Raw genomic sequence first — 15,997 nt, 5'->3', positions numbered from 1 at the left:
ACCCAGTTTTCGCAGCCCCCAAGAAGGTAGATAACAAGGCAGGAACTCCCAAATACCTCTCAGTCCTATCTCTTAATGTTAACGGACTGAACTCTCCAATTAAGCGACATAGACTGTCTAGTTGGATTAAAAAACAAGACCCGTCTATCTGCTGCATGCAGGAGTCACATCTTGCCCGTAAAAACAAACACATTTTCAATGTTAAAGGCTGGAACAAAATCTACCAAGCAAACGGACCGCATAAACAGGCGGGAGTTGCAATCCTAATATCAGATAAAATAGACTTCAAATTAAAATTCGTGAAAAGAGATAAAGAAGGTCGCTACATACTAATTAAAGGATCTCTCCTTCAGGAGGATATTACAATTCTAAATATCTATAAACCAAACAATGGAGCACCCAAATTTATCAAAGAAACACTACTTTCCCTCAAATCCCATATAGATGCAAAGACATTAATTGTTGGGGATTTTAACACACCACTCTCCCCACTAGATAGATCAACTCGGCAAAAACTCAACAGAGAAACCGCAGATCTAAACAGCTGCATAGTTCAACTAGACTTAATAGACATCTACCGAACATTTCACCCAGCAGCATCAGAATACACGTTTTTCTCAGCAGCACATGGAACGTTTTCTAAAATAGACCTCATTTTAGGCCACAAAGCAAACTTGTCTAAATTCAGAAACATTGAAGTTATACCTTGCATTCTCTCTGACCACAAGGGAATAAAATTAGAACTCAACACCAAAAGCCACCAAAGAAAGTCCGGTATCACATGGAGGCTGAACAACACACTGCTGAATCATGAGTGGGTCATGGAAGAGATTAGAAAGGAAATACAAATGTTCATGCTATTCAACAAAAATGAACACACAAAATACCAGCTCCTCTGGGATACAGCAAAGGCAGTACTCAGAGGCAAGTTTATAGCTCTGAGCTCCTACATCAACAAATTGGAGAGATCTGAAACTAGCAATTTAATGACACATCTAAACCTCCTTGAAAAAGAGCAGCAAGATAAACCCCAATCCAGTAGATGGAAAGAAATAATCAAAATTAAATCAGAATTAAATGAATTAGAATCCAAAAAAACTACAGAAAGAATCAACAAAACAAAGAGTTGGTTCTTCGAAAAAATTAACAAAATTGACAGACCCTTAGCAAATCTTATCAGAAAAAGAAGAGAACACACCCAAATAAATAAACTCAGAGATGAGAATGGAAACATCACCACGGAAACAACCAAGATTCAGAACATTATAAGGGAATACTTCTCAAAACTTTATGCTAATAAGTTTGAGGACTTGACAGAAATGGACCTCTCCCTAGCAAATATTGACATGCCAAAACTAAACCAAGATGAGTTAAACTATCTCAACAGGCCCATATCAAGCATTAAAATAGAAACAGCAATAAGAGACCTCCCAGCTAAGAAAAGTCCAGGACCAGATGGTTGTACAGCAGAATTTTACAAGGCCTTCAAAGCAGAGCTCACACCAATACTCCTCCAACTCTTCAATGAAATTGAAAGAGAAAGCTCACTACCGAACACATTCTATGAAGCCATCATAACCATCATCCCGAAACCAGGCAGGGAATCATCAAAGAAAGAGAACTAGACCCATTTCTTTGATGAACATTGATGCAAAACTTCTCAACAAAATTTTGGCCAACCGACTTCAACAATTCATCCAAAAAATCATACACCACGATCAAACAGGATTCATTTCAGGGATGCAAAGCTGGTCCAATATACGCAAATCAATTAATATTATTCATCACATCAACAGGAGCAAGAATAAGAACCACATGGTTATCTCAATAGACGCAGAAAAAGCATTCGACAAGATCCAACACCCCTTTATGATGAAGGTTTTGGAAAAATTAGGAATCCATGGAACATTCCTCAATACAATAAAGGCTGTATATGACACACCTACAGCCAGCATTATACTCAATGGTGAAAAACTAAAGCCATTTCCTCTTAACTCAGGAACAAGACAAGGATGCCCACTCTCTCCACTTCTCTTCAATCTAGTATTAGAATGCCTAGCTACAGCAATAAGACAAGATGCAGGCATAAAGGGGATCCACATAGGGAAAGAAGAAATAAAACTCTCCCTCTTAGCAGATGACATGATCTTGTATTTAAAGAATCCCATAGACTCCACTCCCAAATTACTCAAGCTGATTCAAAACTTTGGCAAAGTAGCAGGTTATAAAATTAACCCCCAAAAATCAATGGCTTTTCTGTATGCCAACAATGAGAAAAGTGTGGCTGAAATTAGGAAAGCAACTCCATTTGTAATAGCCCCACAAAAAATAAAATACCTAGGAATTAACTTAACTAAAGAAGAGAAGGACCTCTATGATGAAAACTTTAAAATCTTGAAAAAGGAAATCAACACAGAACTTAAAAAATGGCAAAACCTCCCATGCTCCTGGATTGGAAAGATTAACATAGTGAAAATGGCAATACTTCCCAAGGCTATCTACAAATTCAACGCAATACCTATCAAAATTCCACCCTCATTCTTCAAGGAAATAGAAGAGGCAATCCAAAAATTCATATGGAACAATAAAAGACCCTGAATAGCAAAAACGCTCCTCAACGGAAAGAACACTCCTGGAGGAATATCAGTACCAAATTTCAAACTGTACTATAAAGCCATAGTAATCAAAACAGCTTGGTATTGGCATAAGAACAGACCTCAGGACCAATGGAATAGAATTGAAAACCCAGAAATGAACCTACAGACCTATAGCCATCTAATCTTCGATAAGGGAGCTAAAACAATAGAATGGAAGACAGACAGCCTCTTCAGTAAATGGTGCTGGCAAAACTGGTTAACTACATGTAGAAAACTAAAGCTAGATCCTTATATATCACCGTGCACCAGAATCAACTCCAAATGGATCAAAGACCTTGAACTCAAAGCAGACACTCTGAAAACATTCCAGGATGGAATAGGAGAAACCCTGGGTGTCCTTGGCTCAGGCCGAAATTTTCTGAATAGAGACCCGGAAACACAACAAATCAAAGAAAGGTTGGACAAATGGGATTGTATAAGGTTGCAGAGCTTCTGCAGGGCAAATGACATAGCTAGCAAGATCAATAGAAAGCCCACGGATTGGGAGAAGATCTTTACTAGCCATACAACGGACAAGGGTCTCATATCTAAAATATACTTGGAACTCAAAAAATTAAACCACCCAACAACAAATCCTCAAAGAAACAACTGCCCAATAAGTAAGTGGGTGAAAGACTTAAAGAGAAGCTTCTCTGAAGAAGAAAGAAGGATGGCCAATAGACACATGAAGAAATGTTCAACATCCCTAGCCATAAAAGAAATGCAAATCAAAACAACATTGAGATATCACCTCACTCCAGTTAGAACAGCAAAAATCAAGAACTCTAACAACAACAGATGCTGGAGGGGATGTGGACAGAAAGGAACCTTACTTCATTGTTGGTGGGAATGTAAACTTGTTCAACCACTTTGGAAAGCAGTATGGAGGTTCCTCAAAAGACTCCACATAGAGCTCCCCTATGACCCAGCAATCCCACTTTTGGGCATTTACCCAAATGATCACAAACAAGGCCACACTAAAGCTACCAGCACAACTATGTTTATTGCAGCATTATTTACCATAGCTAAGATATGGAACCAACCCAGATGCCCCTCAGTAGATGAATGGATCAAGAAGATGTGGTATATATACACAATGGAATTCTATGCCTCCATCAGAAAGAATGACATTGCCCCATTTGTTAGGAAATGGAAAGGCTTGGAAAAAATTATATTAAGTGAAGTAAGCCAGGCCCAAAGAAACATAGGTCCCATGGTTTCCCTTATTTGCAATATCTAGTATAGGTATGAGTCAAGCGGAAAAAGTCAGAGAATGTGATGTTAGGAAAACGAACCCTCAAATATGTATTTTAATGTTTTTGTTTCTTTTCATGCATGTGTTTCTAACGCATTTATAATATTATTTCTTTGTTGCTTTGTATGTCCCTCCCCCACAGTGTAACCCCCGCTTTCACTATATTTGATGTCAGTATAACATGTGGAGGAGATGGGGACAAACAAGTCGTTTAAGGATTCAGGTGGACCTGTTGCAACAATGAGAAGTACAAAATGTCATGTCAAAACCAGCTTTACAATATCGGTGGGGGGGGAGGGGGGGTATGATTGGGTGGGGGGGGAGGGGGGAGGGTGGGAAGGGAGGTGAAGGGTAAACAAAGGAGGAGGCTGCAATGCTTGGTAAGAAATGTATGCATTTTCCTGCCCATGTAATTGTAACCCCTCTGTACAGTATGTTCTCAAATAAAATAAAATAAAATTAAAAAAAAAAAAAGTGATATAGGATTATCAAGGTAAAAAAAAAAAAAAAAAAAAAGCAGATCAGGAACATACCCAGACCCTGAGTTCAAGCCACAACACTGTCAAAAAATGTGAGCTTGGTGAGACATACAGTTCTGGAACTCAGAGGACGGCCGAGGTTATAGGTAAGAGGTAGAGGGCTCACACTTGTGAGCTCACCAAAATGGTGGTGGCTCACCCTTGTAATATTAGCACTCAGGAAGTTGAGATATGAAGATTATATGTGAAAGCAAATTCAGGCAGGAGTCTTTATGAGACCTTTCTCCAATTAAGCACCAAAAAAACCAGAGCTGTGGTTCAAGTAGTAGAATGCTAGCCTTGAGCATAAAAACTTAGGGATAGCATCCAGGCCATGAATTCAAACCCCAGGACTGACACACTTAGACATACACACACACACACACACACACACACAAACACACTGGAAATTCTACTTACCCATCAAAAAGAATATTGTACCATTTGTGGTTCTCATTTCTCATGTCATCTGCCTGGTATCTCACTGCCATCGTATTGTCCCTGTACTGCACTAACTGACACATGCAAACTGATGTAAAAGATTTTCAGGGTTATGGGCTAACCATAGATTCCTGAGTATGAGTTCTCTGCTCATTCTCTTTGTCTATTCATGCCTATGAGTAGTGATTGTACAGATTCATTTGTACCATTTGCTACAAAGAAAAGAGATTAACCATACATATATATGTATGTATATATATATGATTATATACATACACACATTTATACATACATGGATATAAGCACACATATTGATATATATTAAATACTTGAGTACATTTTATGTTTTCAAGAATTATGTAGCTAACAAAAATCACATGCATTTTCCTTCCTTTTCAATTTTTTCAAAACATAAAGAACTTTGTCTCTTTTGAATACCTAATTTTTAAGAGAATGTCACCATCTCTGATTTGTCAGTGGCCTTGAAATTAGATGTTCAAATAGGACAAAATTATTTAGGCTTTTTGTGGAAGAAAGGAATATTACTAGGGTTCTATTCATGGGTTCTCTGCTTGCTAGACAGGAATTTGTCTGTATAGCACCAAGCAGCTCAACTACTTTCGCCATACTTCTAGTCCATTTTATTTACTTGAGGTCTTGGACTTTTGCCCTGGTCTGATCTTAGACTGACAGACTTTGCTACCAATGCCTCATAACATAATTAACTAGGATTACAGATATGAACCACTATGGCCAGTTCATTTGTTGAGATGGTTGTCTTGGCAGTTATTTCTCTGGACTGGCCTCAGACCATGATGTATATCATTTCTGCTTCCGAATCAGCTGGGATTTCAGATGTGGGCTACTATATATGGTGTACATGACAACTTCTGTTTTGTGTGTGTGTGTGTGTGTTTTTTTGTCGGTCGTGGGGCTTGAACTCTGGGCTTGGGCCCTGTCCCTACACTCTTCAGATCAATGGGAGCAATCTACGGCTTGAGCCATAGCACCAGTATCGGTATTCTAGTGGTTTTATTGGAGATAAGAGTCTCAGGCTGGCTTTGTACCGTGATCCTCAGATCTTAACCTACTAATACCTAGGATTTCAGGTTTGAGTCACCGGTGCCCGGCACACCTTCTGTTTTTCAGTAGAAGTTTTAATAGTAAAAATGCTGTATAGATAGGTTATATTTACATGAGCAAGTTAATGAGTATATTTTCTATCAAGCATTGTTACCTCCTCCTTAGTTTTTCCCTAACCTTCCCCTCCTACCTCCACAACTATACTCCCCCCTCTTCGCTTCCCCTCTTCCCTGCCTATATTGTAAAGATCCTTTTTCAACATAGTGGCTTGTGCATCTCATTGTTGCAATGGATCAGCCTGTATCACTATTTAACTATTTTATCCCTTCCCCTCCCCAAGCTAGAGAAGGGTGTATACAAGACGCAGGGCACTGACATTAAATACAGTGAAAACAGGTGTTACACCATGGGGGAGGAACATAAAAAGAAAAAAAAACACATGGTAGATTATAATCCCTATCTTGGGGTTCATTTCGCTTAACATCATCTTATCTGGTCATATGTACATAGCTTTTGAACTTTTATGCTTGTCTGAGACATATAATAGTTATTGCAAATAAAGGAAACCATAAGACCTATGTTTCTTTGGGTTTGGCCTACTTCACTTTTTATAATTTTTTCCAGGACTCCACTGAGAGCTCCCCTATGATCCAGCAATCCCATTTTTGGCATTTGTCCAAATGTTCACAAACAAGACCCTACTAAGCTACCGGCAGAACTATGGTTATTGCAGCATTATTTGCCATAGCTAAGATATGGAACCAACCAAGATGCCCCTCAGTAGATGAGTAGATCAAGAAAATGTTATACACACACACACACACACACACACACACACACACACACACACACACAATGGAATTCTATGCCTCCATCAGAGAGAATGACATCGCCCCATTTGCTAGGAAATGGAAAGACACAGAAACAATTGTATTAAGTGAAATAAGCCAGGCTAAAATAACCATAGATCCCATGGTTAATCTTACTTGCAGTAACTAGTATTTGGTACCATATAACCATATAAGAGGATGTTATGTGAAATGAACCCCAAGATAGGGACACAAATGATTTTTATTCCGTGAGGTTCTTATCTCTATGTAATCCCCCAAATAAAGTTGGAAGGGGAGCTGTCGTTCAAATACAGAACACCACCCTTAAGGGAAAAAGCCTAAGTGACAAGGTAAGGTCCTGAGTTTAAACCATAATATCAGCACTCAAAAAAGTTGATTTCTTTTCCTTGAGGTTTTTATTAAATTGCTCAGAAAATAATCGACGTTGTATTTATGTTTAGCATTACTATTAAAATCATGTTATATTTATTTATGTTATTCTTTATTTTCTTAAATTTTATTTACACATTAATATCCAGTAATGATAAGAGATGATTACTGTTTCACAAGTTTTTATGTCAGTAGAATATATGGATGAGAGGTGCATACAAGGGGTTTGGACTGAAAATAGATATTTGCAAGGTCTTCACATAAAGAATTTATAAATGAAGGAGCTGTGGGCATGTATGAGATAAACTAAAGAAACCAGCAAGGAAAGATAAGGTATGATTCTGGAAAGCACACAATTTTGGAAGAAAAAATAAAACAAGGAAAATATGTGGCTTTTGATAAAAACTTTGTAAATCACCTACACATTTGATTCCTTATTTCTAGCAGAAGACATTTCAGTTAACTTTATATTACAAAGTTAAACATGATTGACATTTAATACTAACTGGCCTCTGTCTCAGGTAAGCAATTTTTCTAGCCAGGTGCCAGGGGTTCATGCCTATCATCATAGTTATTCAGAGAGCTTAGACCTCTAGATCCTAGTATAAAGCCATTCTGGAGAGGAAAATTGGTGAGATTTTTCTGTTCAATTAATCAAGGGAAAATTGGAAGTGGCACTGTGGCTCCAAGTGGCAACAATAATCTTGAGTAGTAAATCTCAGAGACAGAACCCAGGCCCTGGGTTCAAGCTCTCTGAAATTATTCTTAAAATACTTGTTCTCAGTAATTCTTTAACTTGTCTAGAAGAATGTTTTAAGCTTAGAGATTTTTATTTCATGTTGTCAGAATTTATTTTTAAGATGTTCAGAGAAAAATTCTTCATAGTAAGAACTGGTTTGTATTGCTTTGTATTACATATTGCTTCTACACCAAGAGATCAGCTGGAAAGTAGATGGCCAAACCCCTCTTACCCCTACCAAAGTAGTAAAGTTCATTTTTCAACATAATGATTTGTATATCTCATTGATGCAACGAGTCCACCTGTATTCTTAGTTAAACGATTTGTTTTTGCCCTTCCCCTCCACAAATTATAACAACATCAAATACAGGGAAATCCGGGGTTATACCGTGGGGGAGGGACATTCAAAGCAATATAGAAATCATCTTATAAATATGTTAGAAACAACTGCATGAAAGAGAAAAATTGAATACTTATCTTGGGGTTCATTCACCTAACGTCAACTTCATCTGACCTTTTCTGCTTGACTCAGACATATACTACTTATTGCAATAAAGCAGCCATGGGACCTATGTATATTTGGGTCTAGCTTACTTCACTTAATATAATTTTTTCCAAGCCTTTCCATTTCCTAACAAATGGGGCAATGTCATTCTTTCTGATGGGGGCACCGAATTCCATTGTGTATTTATACCACATTTTCTTGATCCATTAATCTACTGAGGGGTATTTGGGTTGGTTCCATATCATAGCTATGGTAAATAATGATGCAATAAACATAGTCATGCTGGAATTTTTAGTGTGTGTGGTCTTGTTTGTGATCATGTGGGTAAATGCCCAAAAGTGGGATTGCTGGGTCATAGGGGAGCTCTATATGGAGTCTTTTGAGGAACCTCCATACTGCTTTCCACAGTGTTTGAACAAGTTTTCACTCCCACCAAAAATGTAGTAAGGTTCTCTTCTGTCCACATCCCCTCCAGCATATGATGTTATTAGAGTTCTTGATTATAGCCATTCTAACTGGGGTGAGGTGGTACCTCAATGTTGTTCTTATTTGCAATTCTTTTATGGCAAGAGAGTTTGTGCATTTCTTCATGTGTTTATTGGCCATCCTTCTTTCCTCTTCAGAGAAATTTCTCTTTAAGACTTTAGCCCACTTATTAATTGGGCATATGTTTCTTTGAGGATTTGTTGTTGGGAGATTTAATTTATTGAGTTCCAGGTATATTTTAGATATGAGACCCTTGTCCGTTGTTTGGCTTGTGCAGATCTTCTCCCAATCCATGAGTTTTCTAGTGATCTTGCTATCTATGTCCTTTGCCATGCAGAAGCTCTGCAATTTAATGCAATCCCATTTGTCCCATTTGTCTTTGATTATTTTTGTATTTCTGGGTCTCTATTAAGAAAATTTCGGCCTGTGCCAAGGAGACCTAGGGTTTCTCCTATTCCGTCCTGTAATTTTTTCAGAGTAAGACTTGAAAATTTTAGAGTTTCAAATATTACAGGAAGATCTTTGATGCATGTTGAATGGATGTGATTAGATTAAGCTGTTGCATACATGCGTGTGGGGGGGGTATGTTTATTATTGAAATCAAGGATAAGGAACTTGGTTCCTTTTTCTAAGATATACATTATGGTGTTTCTTTGTTGGTGGTAGGCTCAGATTGCTTGTCTTTGCCTGATGTGTACATTCCTTCAATTAATGTTTCTTTATTATTGAACATATAGTGCTCTGATATTGCTTTTTCTTTAGTTTGCCATCTAGGATCTTCTTTTCCTCTTAAATGTTAACTTTCGATGTAAATTTAACTCCTGACTGATTTTTCCCTTTAATTTGCATTTTGTAATAAGTATTATAATACCTTTGATCTCTGTATTCATGAAGAAAAACCATTTTGAATTCTTTGTTTAATGTAATAACACCTGGGTATATTTGTTAGCACCAAGACCTTACATTTTCTTTTGTAGTTTTAGTTTAAAATAACCCTCCTCCGTTTTTATAGCATTGGTAGACAAAGAATTCCCACAATGCCTCACAACCTTTACCTTTCAATTTGTCTATGCTTCTTTGTCCCTGCTAAATTTTTCTGGATTCCTGTATTAGCTCCCCCTACCCCTACAAAGCTGTTGCTGCTACCCAATTTCCTGCCACTGCAACTCAGCAATTACCCTATCCCGGTACTCCCTTTCTCTGCTACTCATTTTGCTACCCATAATTCTTAACACCATGGTTCCAGCCACCTGATCGCTGACACGCCTGACTCTGCTACCACATTCCCAAAAAAAGCAAGGCAAGAGTAGGCACAGACAGTCGACTTGGGTATTCCTCTTGCAGGCACAATGGGACGTTTTCCTCAGGTATTTATCATGAGGAACCAACTAGTAGTGGAAAGAAAAAAGCTTACTTAGAGGGGACTAATATCCAGGGATATCAACTTATAACTTGTTGCTAGGAAAAGCAGACCCTAAGGTGAAACTTAATGAAAAAAGAAAATTTGAAAAATTATTGGGGATGATATAAAAGGTTTAGCTTAGTCTCATGTACCAGTGATCTGAATTATTTTATGACATAGATATGTAACTACTTGGCATTTTAAAAAGTATATGAAGATGCACATTTATGTGGTACTTATATTAATTTATGAATTAGTTGCATATGATCATGTTAATGATATTCAATGCTTTATGCTTTATCATATGCTCATTACGCTGCCTTTGGCAACATGAATTGAGCTCTCTAAAAATAAATAGAATTTCATTGTCAAATACTACAAGGAGATTACTGAGGCTAATACCAAAACGCAAGCTGGTACAAGAAAATTGAACAAAGCTACAAATTTGAAGGGAAGGGGTCAGTGGTAAGGGCTATGATAAAAGAGAAATTCTTCACCGTGGAATATTGGAAGAAGAGAATGTGTCTTGTTGAATCACTAGCTTTTTAAAAATTCTTAGAAAGCAGAACATGATTTTTGATTCTTGCTTCATGGAACCTCTTTAATGAGTGGTTAAACAAAAAAAAATCGAAATGACTGAAAATCCACTGACATGAATTATTAGATTAACATTATACTCAAAGTTGCCTTGAGATGCAGGCAGGCTGGATTCTTTTCCTCTTAAATTAATAGAATAAGCTTCCTTTTGAATGGTTGGACAGTCCATGACACTTGTTCCAAAACAAGAAAAGATACTGGAGAGAGAAAAAAGGAAGGAGAGTCAAGGCTGCTGAAAAATTAGCATATTTCTCATTTGAACTTTAATGGGTTGTTACTACAAAGAATTAGAATTTCATCTTAAGATAATAATTTCAAAATGGATGTGCTAAAGGATAGCTTCACAATGTAATATTTAATGCTGTTGGATTACTTGAAGACAAAAGTTTACAGAAAACTTTAAATTCCAGAAAACTGTAGGGTACCAATAAACACCTAGAAGAAATATAATTTAAAAATTCACCTGTTCAAGGCAAACCCTGGCAGGAAAGTCTGTGAGTCACTTATCTCCAAATAGGAAGTGGCACTGTGGTTCAAGTGGGAGAGGGCTCCCCTTGAGCTCAAGATTTCAGGGATATATTAATACCCAGGCCCTGAGTTGAAGCCCCATGAGTGACAAGAAGAAATTTTAAATTATTAAACCATTAGGGCCGGAAGGAGACTCAGTGGTAGAATGTTTGTCTTGCATGAATGAAGTCCAGCGTTCAATTCCTCAGCACCACATAAGCAGAAATAATGGGAAGGGGCACTGTGGCTAAAGTGGCAGTGCGCTAGCCTTGAGCTGAGCAGTTCAGGGACAGCACCCAGACCCAGATGTCAGGCCTCCCCACCACCACCACCACCAACAACTAAAATTAAAGCATCAAACAGCCTGAAGATGTTGTCCAGAATAATGAATGCAACACTATCCGCTTACATGACAGTGAATTGAAACCTAGTTTACCAGGGGAGATGGTGGGCATTTTGTGTGTGTGCCAAAGCCTGCAAAATTATTTTGTACTTTTCCTGCAGGGAGAAAGGAGGAAATGCGGGGGGAGGAGTGAGGTGTTTGGTGGACTTTCCTTTTGATTCACTGATTGTTTTCTGGAGTCAAATTCAGAGAAATTCTGCTTGCAATCTTAGTTGCATGGGGAATGAAGAAGCCATGTCCTGGAAGTGCTTTTGTCCTCTCCTTGGCCTGGTTCTAACCACCACTGGATAATCCAAGTCCCACTTCAGGACCAAGATGCCTTGAAGACTACTGATCCATTGGGCAGGTGGACCTCACTGCAGCCAGAATAGGCAGAAAATGCAATTCCGAGGGCAGCGCTAGAAATCTACACTAGGCAGAGATTTTTTTAATATATTTTAATTGTAAAAATACTGTACAGAGGGCTCAGAGTTACAGGACTAGGTAATGAGCGCATTTCTTATACATCATTGTTACCTCCTCCTTTGTTTTTCCCCTGCCATCTTTTCCCTCCTCACATCTCCAACTCCTCCCTACTCGACCCCTGCCTGACATTGTAAATTCATTTTCGACACAGTGTCCTGTACATCTCATTGTCACAATGGTCAACCTGAATCCCCATTTAAGCATTCTGCTATATCCCTTCCACTCCCCAAATTAAAAATATGTATGATATGGTGTAAGATATATATTATATCATATATATATATATATATATATATATATATATATATATATATATGATGCAGAACACTTGAATCAAATGCAGTGAAAACAGGGGTATACACTGGGGGGATGAATCTACAAAAGAATTACGTAGTGCATTATAAACATATTAAAAACAAAAGAAAGAAAGGAAAAACCACTTGTGTCTCTGACTTGGGGTATATTTTGCTTAACATTACCTTGTATGGTCATATGTTCTTAGCATATGATCTTCTTTCCTTGTCCTAGACATGTTCTAATCCTTCGAAGGCAAAACAAGGTAAACTATGGGCCCTATGTTTTCTTTCGGTCTGGCTTATTTCACTCAATATAATTTTTGCCAAGACATTCCATCTCCTAACATATGGAGCAATGCTATTTTTTCTGATGGAAGCATAAAATTCCAGTGTGTGTGTGTGTGTGTGTGTGTGTGTGTGTGTGTGTGTGTGTGTGTGTGTGTGTACCGCATTTTCTTGATCCATTCATCTGCTGAGGTGCATCGGGATTGGTTCCATATCATAGCTATGGTGAATAATACTGCAAAAATATGGTTGTGTTGGAAGCTTTGTGATCATTTGAGTAAGTGTCCAAAAGTGGGGTTGCTGGGTCATTGGGGAGCTCTACATGGAGTCTTTAGAAGAAATTCCATACTGCTTTCCAAAGTGATTAAACAAGTTTACACTCCTACCAATAATGCAGTAGGGTTCTCTTTTAGCCACATCCCCACCAACATCTGTCTTTATTACAGTTCTTGATTGTAGCCATTCTAACTGGAGTGAGGTGAAATATCAATGTTTTGATTTGCATTTCTTTTATGACTAGAAAAGTTGAGCATTTCTTCATGTGTCTAACGGATATTTTTTATTTCATCTTCAAAGAACTCTCCTTAAGTCTTCAGCCCACTTATTTATTGGGCAGTTGTTCCTTTGAGGATTTGTTGTTGGGGGATTTAAGATTTTGAGTCCTAAGTATATTTTAGATATAAGACTTTGTCTGTTTTATGACTCATGAAGAACTTCTCCCAGTAAGTGTGCTTTCTATTGATCAGAAACTCTGCTGTTTCATGCAATCGCATTTCTCCAATCTTTCTTTGATTTGTTTTGTTTCTGGTTCTCTATTAAGAACATTTTGGCCTGTGCTAAAGAGGCCTAGAGTTTCTCTTATCCTTCATGTAATGTTTTCACGGTGTCTACTTTTATTTTGAGGTCTTTGATACATTTGGACTTGATTCTCATGCAGGCTGATATATACATATACGGATCTACCTTTAGTTTTCTACAGGTGTTTAACCAATTTTGCCAACACTATTTACTGAAAAGGCTGTCTTTCTTCTATTCTATTTTTTATCTCCCATGTCAAAGATTAGGTGGCTATAGGTCACTTGATTGATTTCTGAGTCTTCAGTCCTATTCCATTGGTCCTCAGGACTGCTCTTGTGCCAGTACCAAGATGTTCTTATTACTATGGCTTTTCACTATACTCTGAAATTTGGAACTGATATTGCTCCAGTGCTGTTCTTTTGGCTAAGGATTGACGAACCTATAGCCAGCATTATACTTAATGGTGAAAAGTTAAAGTCATTTCTTATAAATTCCGGAAAGAGATAAGGATGTCTGCTCTCTCCACTCTTCTTCAAATAAGTATAAGAATGCTAGCTGGGAAAATAAGACAAGATGCAAACTTAAAGGGAATCCAAATAGGGAAAGATGAAGTAAAACATATAAGATAACCAATGGAATAGAATTGAAAACCCAGAAATGAACCTACAGTCCCATAGGCATCTAATTTTCAATAAGGGAGCTAAAAATATAGAATGGAAGAAAGACAGCCTCTTCAGTAAATGGTGCTGGCAAAATTGGTTAACTTCTTGTAGAAAACTAAAGCTAGTCCCTTATTTATATCCCTGCACCAGAATCAACTCCAAATTGATCAAAGACCTCAGAGTCAAAGCAGACACTCTGAAAATATTACAGGATGGAATAGGAGAAACCCTAGGTCTCCTTGGCACAGGCCGAAATTTTCTTAATAGAGATCCAGAAACACAACAAAATCAAAGACAAATGGGACAAATGGGAATGCATGCAATTGCAGAGCTTCTGCACGGCAAAGGACATAGATAGCAAGATCACTAGAAAGCCCACGGATTGGGAGAACATCTTCACTAGCCGTACAACAGACAAGGGTCTCATACCTAAAATATACCTGGAACTCAAAAAGTTAAATCTCCCAACAACAAATCTTCAAAGAAAGAACTGCCAAATAAATAAGTGACCTAAATATTTAACAAGAAATTTCTCTGACGAGGAATGAAGGATGGCCAATAAACACATGAAGAAATGCTCTTTAGTCATGAAAGAAATGCAAATCAAAACAGCATTGAAATAACACCTCACCCCAGTTAGAATGGCTATAATCAAAACTTTAATAACAACAGACGACAGAGGGGATGTGGACAGAAGGGAACCTTACTGCACTATTGGTGGCAGTGTAAACTTGTTCAACCACTTTGGAAAGCAATATGGAGGTTCCTCAAAAGACTCCACATAGAGGTCCCCTATGAGCCAGCATATCCCACTTTTGGGCATTGACCCAAAAGTTCACAAACAAGAACACACACACTAAAAATTCCAGCAGGACTATGTTTATTGCATCATTATTTACCATAGTTAAGATATGGAACCAACCCAGATGTCCCTCAGTAGATGAATGGATCAAGAAAATGTGGTATATATATACAATAGAATTCGGTGCCTCCACCAGAAATAATGACATTGCCCCAATTGTTAGAAAATGGAAAGACTTGGAAAAAAATTATATTCAGTGAAGTATGCTAGACCTAAAGAAATATATCTCCCATGGTTTCCCTTATTTGCAGTAACTAGAATACGACTGAGTCAAGCAGAATAGGTCAGATAAGTTGATGTTAGGGAAATAAACCCTAAGATTTGTATTCAAATGTTTTTTTTTTTCTTTCATGGGATTGTTTCTAACACATTTATAAGATTATTTCTTTTTTGCTTTGTATGTTCCTCCCCCATGGTATAACCCCTGCTTTAACTGTATTTGATGTCCGTATAATTTCTGGGGGGGAATGGCAAAAACAAATCGTTTAACTAGGGATACAGGTGGAACCATTGCAACAATAAAATGTACAAGTCATTCTGTTGAAATCGAACTTTACAACTTTGGTGAGGGGGAGGAGGATTGGGTGGGGGCGCAGGGGGTAAATGGGAAGGGATGGATAGGGGAAACAAAGTAGGAGGCTACAATGCTTGACAAGAAATGTACTCATTATCTTGCCCAGGCAATTTTAACCCTTCCGTACAGTATTTTCACAAGAAAAAATAATAAATTTTAAAAAGAAAGAAAAAGAAGAAAAAAAAAACATGAGGAAGACATGATCTTGTATTTAAATGGACTCCATGGATTCCACTCTCAAATTACTTGAGTTGATCAGAAAC

Source organism: Dipodomys spectabilis, unplaced genomic scaffold, assembly GCF_019054845.1.
Source record: "Dipodomys spectabilis isolate Male_0828 unplaced genomic scaffold, ASM1905484v1 ptg000200l, whole genome shotgun sequence".
Taxonomy (NCBI): domain Eukaryota; kingdom Metazoa; phylum Chordata; class Mammalia; order Rodentia; family Heteromyidae; genus Dipodomys; species Dipodomys spectabilis.
Note: the sequence above shows the minus strand (reverse complement) of the source record.